The sequence below is a fragment of the Apteryx rowi genome, unplaced genomic scaffold, assembly GCF_003343035.1.
Source record: "Apteryx rowi isolate R43461 unplaced genomic scaffold, aptRow1 scaffold_31, whole genome shotgun sequence".
NCBI lineage: Eukaryota > Metazoa > Chordata > Aves > Apterygiformes > Apterygidae > Apteryx > Apteryx rowi.
The window spans coordinates 3,901,842-3,913,921 of NW_020449530.1; positions in this window are offsets into that span (position 1 = coordinate 3,901,842).

A 12,080-nucleotide genomic window follows, 5' to 3' on the forward strand; every position below is an offset into this window, starting at 1 on the left:
TGCATATGTGCTCTCGCCATACTCTCTGAATACCCAAGAGCGCTGTTTTAATGAGTCAAAGAAATCTGGCTTTCTCCTAGTATCAATGTCTGAGGCCACAGTATAGTCAAACTGAACATATTTTGAAGGTAGCTTCTAAGAAGATGGGAGGGGAGACCCTCCAAAGAGGCACAGAGTGGCAGGATGGAGGAAGACACTTTCCTCAGGCCAGTTTGCCCCTGGACCTCACTCCCTAAGGGCAGAAATCTCCCATCATTGGTGCATGTAGTTAAGCAGTTATTAGAAGAATTACAATATTTTCTTTGTGGGTATTATTAACATGACATGGTGAGGTCTGTATGCTTGTAGCCTCCTTATTCAATATTCTCTATTTGTGTGCACTAGCTCTAATTTGATCTCATTTCCCCATTATTTAACATTTGTCTCCAAATCTTCCCCTTTCCCTCCCCTACTTCCTGCCCCAAGCTGCATGTAACATTAATTGGGAAGAATAACTTCTCTCAGCTATATTCAAGCATTGCATTTTGTTCTATAAAATGTAAATTATATGCTGCAACAAAACATCCCTCTACTAAGAATCTTCTGAGTACTTTAGGTAAAGGGCACAGGCAACATACAAGCTTTTTCTCCAAATTTCAAGCACCCGCTACCTCAGACACATTGCTCTGCTACTGACTGAGATGTCTATCGTATTAGTGTTGTACATACGAATCTTTATGGGAACAAAAAAAAAAAAAAGAAAAGGACAGCTCTCCTGGGAAACACACACCTACTTTTGGCCCGCTGACTTTAATGTTCATAGCACAGCAGTGACAGGTTGGGAAGACAGGCAGAATAGGAAATCTTTGCTAACCTCTGTATAGAGTCTAGCCTGCTCTTACACCTTATTAAAATCACAGACAAGTCTATGTTCAGAGGAGCCTGTTCAAAGCCCACTGAAGACAGCAGAAGCATTGCTAATTCTTATACTGTATTTTAACTGGAAGATGCAAGCCTCCCCAAAGGCTTGCTGTTCCTTTTAATCTTAGCATCCCTCATTGTGTGTGTAAGATACACAAATGCCCCCCACACACTAAACACTGTCCCCCATGTCAAAGTCATCTTGTAAGCATTAATCCCAACATAGCTGAATGTCGTTATACCTGGGCTCCATGCACTAACTGCCTTGAGTGGTTTCTGCAGTTCCAACAGTGCAATACCACTTCTAGAAGGAAATCCACTGAAGTCATAGTGAGCATGCACAGCTTCACAAGCATAATGGGGTTATCCTCTACATTTGGCAACAAGTGGTTTTTTTTCCTCACAACTGTTCTGTCCATCTGAGCACTGGACAAGGAAGAAACAGAACAAATACATTTTCAGTTTAAAAACAAAAAACAAAACATGTGCAACACCAGCGTAACTCAACAGACAACAGCCAGAGTCTAAAGTCCACTGTAACATTTGCTGCCAGCAGCACTCATGCTCCAAGAGTTAAAACATTACCTCACAGGGCCACCTTCGAAAATCCCAGTCCAGGTGGTCAGTGCTTTCTGTACTGTGCCTACAGAGAGCTTTAATTTCCACCTCTAAAGATTTGCTGCTGGTGCTATTAACAAAAGGAGTCCAGAGGCAAGTCAGTCGCTCGCCTTCCCAGGAACCAGACTCTAACATGGCTGGAGCTTACCCTGAAGCTACAGTTCTGGGCTGTGTAATGAGTTTGATGAAACACTCAAGACCTCTGCCACAATCGTAGATATCCACACACAATAAAAATGAAGATTCAGCAGCAGCAGCATGTGGTACCTCAGCCTAATCGGTGCTGTAAGTATCAGGGACATAATACAGGTGTCAGCGTTTTCCCAAGCTCTCCCAGGACTGTGCACATATGTTAATTCCCTGGTGCATGCTAAAGCCCACACTCCCCCTGCACTGCCACCTTTGCCTGRGCTAACTGAGGCTAACATGAAGCTATTCAGAAAGGTTCAAGCAGCAGGAGGGCAGCTCAGGGAAATGGTGGGCAATGGTGACCCCAGCAGCATTTGCCAGGACTGACAAGATGGCTTAGAAATTGTCCTGGTCTGCAGGCTAACCAGCCCTTATAATGCTTTGGGGTGAGAAAGCTTTGCCCACCTGAAGTTGCAGGGTGGAGCTGTCACGACTTATTTTTCATCAAGAAGAAAGCCTCCACAGCAATATTGAACCTTGTATTGCAGACTGGCCAGCCCAGGCCAGGACAGCGGGGTGCCAGGCTGCTTTTGGCCATCCTGGGCTCCCTGTGCTGCTCCCTCAGTGCTCCTGCACTTGTCTCAGGCCCGAGCACAGCGAATGGATCCTCCACTGAAAATCTACATTTCTCTGGAAGTAATTCTCCATTGTTAGTGCTTTTTTAATTGGACACAGCTGGGTGCTCGAACACCAAACAAGCACCAGACTTGTTCTGGATGGCCGTGTCCAACGGAAATATCCCACAATAACCCTCTGGTGGGATTAAAGTGTCAGTGCTAGAGACTGGTGCTCTAATTTCCTCTTCAAAATGACAAAAAATTGCCCACAAGTGCTATGCCAAAAAAAAAAAGACCTCAACTTATACCAGTTGAGTGAAGACTTGAACCTTGATCTCCCAAATTTGTACATGCCAGCCAGCATGTTGTAAAGTGGTTCTCCATGAATTTTTCAGGAAGTCACATTCTGCAGGTGAGAAGCATTTCCTGAAACTTTTTTTTTTCTTTTTAGTCATAACTAATAGTCCAGGAAAAAAACTTTAACAAGAAATAAGTCCATTAAAAATTTGTCATTGGCAGAGCTGGTTCATCAGGGAAACCTACTGAGAACTTCAAGGGCTAAGGCACAACAAATCCCTTATTCCCCTCTCTCAGTGACACCCTGGGCTGTGCCATGGGAACTAACCCTTTCAGAATAGGCTCCTCTATCCCTTCTGCATGCCCCAGGAAAAGACATGACCTGTTATAGTAAGAACAGCCAAATTCTCAAGAAGAAATTAGCACGGGCAGATGAAACTGTTTGGCTCTCCACTTCCTATTTATAGTGTCAGGTTCCAGATAATGGTTATCAGCTAATCAGAGGCCAGTTACAAAAGACCAGTCATTCTTCCCAGTAAGCCCAAAGTGTGTGTGTGTGTGTGTGTGTGTGTGTGTGTGTGTTTAAATAAACAGTCATTCCACAGGGACATTTCTATCTAGCTCACTTAAAGTGCGAACTGTGGAGTTATGAGACCTACCCTCTAACATGAAGTGCCTGCAGTGAGCACTGAATGAATTTTCTAGTTTTGAATTCACCACAGTGCAGAGGAATATCTGCAAGTGGTCTCAGGACAATAGCTTCAGGGGCAGCAGGAGCGCTATGATGAACATTACAGATGTTCCTGCCTGCAACTTTCAACATTACTTTAGCAACAAAATGACTTTCTGGAAGGGGCAAGGAAAGACCCAGAGCCTTACTTACATTGGCTTCCGAGTCCCGGCTCTTTTGGGCTGGCTGCTGATCCACCTCCTCAGGAAAGATTTTGAAGCCTCAGTGTCCCATAGATTCATCAGTCTTGAAATGCAGGGTCAGGAAGCTACTGCCAGAGAATATGGTGAAGATTTTTTCTAGCCGCCTGAGTTTGCTAGGGGGCAAGAACAACTGCTGCAGTTGTAGTTGTTGCCAAGTACAATATGACACGCAGCCCCTATACTTATTATTTTCAGGGACAGACTTTTTAATCTGAGCCATTTGTTACTCAAAGATAATAGTGGATACCAAGACCACTGCAGTCAGCTCTGAGGTGCTCCAGAGGTAAGCCTTCTATGGCCTGTGCAACATCACTCCCTGTCCAGGTTGAAGAGCTGAAGCCTAGGTCAATGGTCAAATTATTCTTATACTCTCTGTGAATGTATATCTCTTATGCTTTAATGAACGCATATCTCTTATGCTTTAACAAGATTAAATTAATAGCCAGTTCTCCAAATGTCTGTGTGGGGCTTAGGGGAGGAGCGGGAAGACAGATGGATGCATATGACCCAGAAAGGCAAGAAACCATTTCAAGCAACACTTCAGGACCCAAAGATCCTGATGCCCATATGGCCAGGGCAGCTTCGGTACTCCCAGCAGTAACCACTCAAAATGTATTTCCACACATGGAACGAGAAAAGTACTAAGACACAAAGGGTTAAGGAAAAGGAGGCAAAAAGAGGTATTGATAGAAGTATCCTCTCAGATGCATCCATGATTAGGTCTAGAGAGGAATACTAGAAGTCAAGAGCTGCTTGAGTCCAGGCCACTTCCATCTAACATGCCCTGGGCAACAGACCTGCTCTCTCCCCTTGCAAGAGAAGCCTACTTGTTCGTGCCACGTGGGTTTTCAACTTCAGGTACTTAATCAGATAGTGTTGCTTCCCTCCCTCCATCCATAATTGAAGGGGTGCTAGTCTGATGAATTTTAATGAGAGAAATTTAAATGCTAGAATTTAGTTCTGAAGCCCGACACACTTGCCCAATGCATGGATAAGCAGATTGCTCACTTACACAACAAGGAGTGCAGGAAATACAGGAGGAGAAGGGACAGGGGAAGGAGATTAAAAATGGTTCAGGTTGCTAGGAGTAAAGAGCAGTTTGCTTCCATGAAATCAGGAGATTCAGACTGGACACCTCTTTCTAGCTCTGAGTTTCTTTGATCTGAGATATCAAAGTGCTAATTTGTTTTATGGTGCCAGGATAGTACTATCCACAGAGGAAAGTGACTGCTTCTGTCACCAGCTGTACCCTGGCCTGGGAAGCAAGAGAAAGATGTAAGAAATTGAGGATTTTTTATTATTATTCATTAAAACTTAGACCTCAATTAACTGCATAGTTTCCTCTGTGTGAGGCAGAGGTATCAGCAGGGCCTGACAGCAGCATCACCTACTAGATGAAGAAGCAGAAGAGAGATTATAGTAGTAATAGAGACTGTGGGGACAGGGAGTGCTTTTTTTCTAGAACAGAATGGCAAGGGGTATACAAAGAGACATTTAAGCCAGTATCTCTTGTTTACAGGTTTATATGGGGAATGAGCACAGAAGTTAGATTACTAAATATGTATTTGATCATCAGCACTCAAGATGCCTTCTACATCTTATTTTCTCAATGCCAAATCTCTCTGGAATAGGTAGTTTTGAGACTCTAAATATTTAATACACCACTTGACATCTTCAAAATACCATCTAAACAGTATATTACCTTATAACTCTATGTATTTCTCTTAGTTTTGTACTGACCTTTCTTTAGACTCTTAGCACACATACACACACACACACCTAGTGCCCTCCTCTCCTCAAAAAAAAAAAAAAAAAAGCGTAGCAGACTTACCATGTGATATTTCCTTGGCAGAGTAAGCCAGGAGAAAGCCTTTCATGGCTGCCTCAGCTCTGGAAATGAAGGTCACTGTCACCACTGAAACTTSAGATGGGATAGGGCGAAGCATCACCACAGAAGTTGCCTGCAAAATAGGTCAGGCAAAATAGGGATCTGAACCTTCCACTTTCCCATTTTTTCTCCTGAGCCCTCTAAGGCAGAATCTTTCCTTTTTAAAAGACTCTTAATGAACTCCAGATGACRCTGTTCTTTTAATTCACACACCGGACTACAGCACAACTCCAGAAGATAGCTTGCTATGTTTATAACCAAAATGGGGGGCCTTCTCCAAACAGACCACTGGTTAAAGACACCCATTATAACCACTGTGAAGCACTAGTGGCAAACACCTGGAGATCACACARGAAAGCTACCCAGGCATGTTCTGGTGGCACTGGCTGATTTATTTTTCCATTAAACTACTTGAACTATCCTGCTCAGAAGGTATTCCTGCTCTGATGGGCAGGTCTTTCATACAAGACACTATGCAAAGCCCTCAGGACTGCAGGACATCCACATTGCCCCTGGGGAATAAGTCACTTCTGTGACTTCGGTTTCACTTATATGAGACTCTTGAAGAACCTTATATCTATAAATGCTTGGATATTTTAGATTTCCAGTCTATGCTTCCTGCTCCAAATGCAGAAGAGGCTTACACACCTTCACTTCCCCAATAGCTCCTTTGTCAGGGTGGGTAGGTATCTCCTCTCACTCAGAGCAGTAGAAAAAGTTTCCCTTTCCTTGGCCTCATTGCTATGACCTGTGCCTCCTGTTTGGCACACAACTTCAGTTGTACACAGCAAGCTGTCACGCTTTGAGTCCATCCTGGGAAAAAGCAACCCAGACAGACTCATGTTGTTCCAAGTTACAGCCATGTCACCATTAATTGCACACATTTGATTACAACAGCATTTCTAGGAAGGGAAAGACAATGAGCTAACTAAAGTAGCTGCAAGTATTATCAGCAGACCCTCTAAGTGCATGGAAGAGGGCCACGTAGAAGTCCCCATCCATCTGCATAGGAACAGTTTGGCTTCTGTTTCTCCCACCCCAGCATTAAGGTGAGCTCCTTCTCTCCTGTTAACTCTGGTTAGTCCAAGTCCTTTATGCACCATCAGCTGGCCATGACAATTAGATTTCTTTCAGTCCAGAAGTCCAGGAAATCAAGCTRAATAATGAATATTAATGGGGCTATAATTCTCCAGTGGCAGCTGCAGCACAAAGCAAAGAACAAAGTCTCAGCRATGGTATATTCTACAATTAGCTCTTTTTTCTGAGGGATAACCATCGAAATGTGAGCAAAGGGAAAAAAGATTGTAAAACCCATTAAAAAAGAAAAAGAAGCCCAAGATGAGATATTGGTCTGAATCTGTTTCAGGTATATGATTCATTRCTTCTGAAGTTAAGCTTTCAAACAGTTTAGAAGTCTCCGCTATCACCATGCAAATGGGTAGTTATCTCTTATCCTAACTAAACACAGCAGGGGAGGAAGAAAAGGAAATGGATGAAAGTGCCAAAAGACTTTTAATAACACAGTTCAGCACTGCCATTTTTAACCCCTCAGATGCATTATGTTCAGGCTTGTGACATGCTTCATGAGGAGAGCTTTGCCCTGAGGCATCAAATTTTTCTGCTGCTTGTTGAAAAGAAGGTATTTATGCCACCCCCGCCTGCCCCGTCTTCCTAACAGTCTTTGAGGAACTTGCCCAGTTTTCTAATGTGCACTGAAATACCTATGGATTCATTAAAAACTATCTACCAGATATTTGCAGATTTTAATGCAAGAGTTCCAAGAGTCAGACGAACTCAGGTTCTCACCTGAATCTAACGGGATATCCTGCTGACTGCATCGTTCCTTCCCAAACTATAAGGACAGCATCCTTGCATTGTGACAACTCTGAGTTCATGTCCTTGATGGGTTTTTTTCTGGGCCTTTCCATTTTTTTGTCCTAGAAAGAGTCAGAATGTAGAGCATGAAATTTAGCTCTAGTATTAAGTTTTAGATGGACTTTCTTCAGGGACTAGGATAATTCCAATATGTTGCACCACCCCCATGGAAAAGCATAGGTGAGAGCCAATCCAAAGAGCAAGAACCTTGAAGTGCTCATTTTAAGGTTCATCTGGAAAAAAGATACATGCACAATTAGAAGACAAACTATTTAAGAAAGCTGTTATATTCTTTTTCTGCTATGCTACACCTTGCTCATCGTAGCTCTGCAAAACAATTCAAATTCCTTTTGGCCTTGTTTCAAGCTTCAGCATTTTGCTTTCTCCTCCCCACATTTGTCAATTTTATCCAGGCTAGAGCTTAGGAGAACTCTGTTTTTACRTATGTTTGGAGAACACCTGTTGGAAGATCTCTAGAAAGCCCACAAGGCTACTTGTACGTTCTTGAAGCTTCATTTGCTATACTCGTYCTGAAGAACTGCTAGACTAAGAAATTTGTTCCTGACCTTAAACTGTAAACAGGGATTGGACAGAGAACTTTTAGTATTAATCCCAACTCCACTGATGGGTGCTTTTAGTTGTTAAGACTGCTAAACTGCTTTTGGATTGTTTCTTGGGGTTTGTGAATTTTCCAGCCCTGTTCTCCCTCATCCTACAATCATCCTCAAAGTTTTAACTCATGCTGACTTTAAAACCCAAGGCTATATTCTGGGTTTCTCAGTAAAAGTGACCTGGTTTAGAGACAGTCACCCACTGACTTCAGTTGCTCCCTAGCTCCAAGGAGGAAAAAAAGAAAGAAGTCAGGCTGTTTCTATATGTTGGCATGGGAGTAGATATAAGAATCTAGTTGAATATACCGAAACCTGAAAAACTGCCAGCCATAGCAAATGCTATTACATCATAGCCCTGAGTGTGTGCTGGAGGAAGCTCAAGGGAGCCCCCATTCAGAGGGAAAGTTTGAGTGATGGCCTTATTTCTGATAGTATTTTCCTCTGTTCTACATGTAAATAGTTATCATAGTTAAACTGCTATTCTCAGATGTAATGGGCATACTTTCAGAAATTTTTTATGTATTCTTTTATAAATAGGTTCTTGGAGGAGGATAGCTGTGAAGTGCTCTAAGAGCTCCTTACCACATCTTCCATTTCCCCTCTCTCTCCCGTCTCAGAGAGAACTGACATGCTATATTTAAGATTTTTTTTCAAGCAAAAAAATATACCTCGCACATTCCTTTAATCTAAAGGTCTTTGCCTGGAAAAATTGCTGTTTTATTTGGTTACAAAAAGGCATTCTTGTCCAAGTGTTTGGGGTTGGGGGAGGTGGTATTTTTCCTATCCAGGAGCAATGATGATCATGTGCATAAACCGTCATCTACAAGCAGGGGGTAGTTAAATGGGCCCTCTTCCCTAAAGCATTAGCCATCATCACTGGTGTGACGTAAGATGACAAGGGTCTACACAGAATAGCCATTATTCAAAAAATGTTCTCTGCAGAGGCATTACTTAATTTTGAAAATATTTGGAGAACAAGTTCCAGCCCTTCAAATTCACCAAAAGAAATCATCTACCTCCCAAGGGTTGATGGTGGATTTCCCAACAGCACCTTGTGTCTACTAGGATGTCAGTGTGGATGCCTGCCCAGGAAAAATGCTTCTGCATAACTAGTTTATAAGTTCTATAATCACAATAAATTATGCCTATACAAAGACAATGCAGAAGGGGAAGAGACAGAAACACACTGAGGAARGGAGATACTGGGGAAAGGAGCATTTTCCCAAGTTAGAGATTTTGAAGCACACTTATAACCTCTGCAAGATCTAGCCTTCAGCATTCTTCCCCCATTCCTTTCCAATTACTCTCCCCCCCTCCCATTAACATTTTGTGTCAATGTGTTCCAACTAATTCCTTTTGCTTTCAAGGTGCCCCTACTCCTTATGTTGTAAAAACTAGGGACTAAGCATTCCTTAGTCACCTTTCCATGACCTTCATAGCAGTCTAAAGCCACTAACCTTTCTCTGCTGTTTATAATAATTAAAAAAAAAACTGCTCAGTGTTTTGTTCTTCACCCCTTCAGACACCAGCACCGTTGTTTGTGTTTTTCATGGCTAGGAATGTACTACAACAACTTCCCAATGTTTCAGTAGTAGTTGCTAAATTAGAGCCTATCACTTGTRCACATATAGATTGTTCTCCCATCTGTCCCAAGACTCTAACACAGTGAAGGAAAGGACTGATTTTATTTATACATAAATATTTTCATACAAYACAGTTTACACAGTAGTCAAGAAAGCTGGTATTTGAGTTGCCATTTCAAACAGATGTAGGAGTATGTTACCGCCCTGCATCTTCCTATCTCTTCCACTTTTCCATCCCTCCTCCTTTTTCCCTGCTCTGCACACAGACCCTTTAAAAGAGGAAGCAAGAAGCATTTTGTCCCTGCACTTCGCAGTGGTCCAGTTCCCTGGGATGAGTACTCACCTGATGTGCTCCTACCCCAGCCACACCACCCCTCRAGCCAGGTTTTACTTAACTGGATCACTCTTTATAGTGTGCTTGCACACCTGTGAACATACAGGCCTCCAAAGAAATCTAAGCTTTTTGTAGAACAGCATTAAAGCTCTTGCTTTAGCCTTCTCTTACTTCTGCAGGATGTGCTATTTAGACCCACGTTTCAGTGAGCGGGCTGTACTTTGGCAGAGTCAGGAGGAACATGTGGGAAGGCTGGAGCATTCTGCACAGAAGATATGTCATCTTCTAGTGCAAAAAGAGTCACACCCCTACTCCCCAGACCTTAACACTCATTTATTCCATTTCCAAGACTTATGTAATACATACTGTCTTTGCACTTCACTGTAGTCGGAGATTTCTGGGGGTACAGAGGAAGGGGGTTAACTTTGAGTAAGAAGCTGCCAGTATAGGAGGTCACAAGTCACTTGTATGGACAAGTCTCTTCCATAACACAGCTTGCCTGAATACCACAGCTTATTTCTACATAGTCCTCTAGTATGAATGGTAAAAGAGGCTGAGAACTATTCTCCCATCAGGTCTACGCAGGATGCTTACAAAGGGATTGAGGGGATTAAGCCAATTTTACACCCAGATAGTCTGGGTTCTGAAGTTTAACTTAAGGCTGCAACACAGAGCCATACAACTGGAGATGGAAACACTTTCTGAAACTGGACCAAGCAAAAGTGAGAAATTTCTAGGATTGAATGGCCTCAAATGGATTATTTATTRTTATCTAGCACTTTTCTGCCTCTTTGGCTCTCTTCAAAAATCCCAAGAAACTCCTCCTGGCAGTTCAGTGATGTTGGTATTGACAGATGCTTTACTATAATCTTTGCCATGCCCTTCAGAGACATTCAGAGCATCTGAGAGCTCTCCGCTTTTCACATATCCTGACGAGGAAGGAGCTGAGATAAAGCCCCTGGGCTCTTCTGACTCCACTTTTGACATGCATTCTGTGAATAAATGCACAATTCAGTGATAAAAGCATCAAGAGAAGACAGTAAGAGCTTTCTAGAAAGTCTGCCAGTTCTGCCCATGAATGAAGCTAAATAAAATCAGCAGGAAATGGTGATGGCCTGCTGGAACTTTGAATATTCTGATATAATGGGCAAGAGCACAGCTACTGGCACCATTGGAAGGGGACACATTTAATCAGCAACAATGAATGGCTCTGTTAACAAGCCTAACCCTACATTGGAATTTCTTTAAAAAAAAAAAAAAAGTTGCCATCAGCAATATTCAGTCATTATTTAGACTACAATATGCAGACTGGCACAAGCCTGTAGGAATTTAAGCGTACAGTGTCAAAAGGTAAGTCCCACCACCTTAGCCTCATAAACCCAGGCAGCAGAGGCAAGCTAGACAATGCAACTAGGTGAGATGCCAGGCCTTAGAGGAAAGCAGGCTTGCTTACGAATTCAGTCAGAGCACCATTTTGAACTGTGATTCAAATCAGTGCCTGGAAAACAGATAGCAGGTTGGCCAAGCACCCAGGCTAACAAGCCAGCCAAGCTCAAGGATTTTCACTGCTGAGTCTCAAAGAAATGTGTGTGTGTGTGTGTGTGTGTGTGTGTGTGTGTGTTTTGTTTTGTTTTTTTAATATTGACCTTGTGACCAGCCTTTGACAAGAGTTATGAAATATCATGCTTTTGTCTGCACATTCTCTGATTCTCTAGAAACACAGCAACAGAGCTGGGTTAGCTTGCACACACAGCACAGTCAAATAACAGACCAAATCAACAGGGAAATATTCGGAAGCATTGAGYAGTTATAGCAGTGCAGGAGAGAAAACAAAATCACTGATGAGAACTGTGCATCCCTTTAGTACCTAGCATAATGGGGTTGCTCRCCTCCCAAGGCAGCAATTTTTAAAGTCATACGCTCTGCAGAACAGCTTTAATTCTGTGTAAGTATGTTTCCTCCTACACCAACATTTATGAGCTTTCTGCTAGGATGAGATGCTGGCACCTCAGTGTCTGTGTACCTGTGCAGGATGCCAACAGCACAGAGTGGGAAAGGGAAGAGAGAGAGCTGAATCCCTTGGCAGGCTGGCAATCCTTCAAGTGCCAAAGGGAGAGGAGCAGAGCATTTTTCTCTTGAGGAGGTACTGTGGCATGAACAGCACTGCACAGCAGCAGAGAAGCAGTGACTGTCTGAGGGTGCGTGCAAGCCCAGGTACATGTGGGGAAGTACAACTTGGCTTGACACACAGTGGAAAAGAGCTCAGCCAAGCTTAATTATGGATAGGGTGCCCTT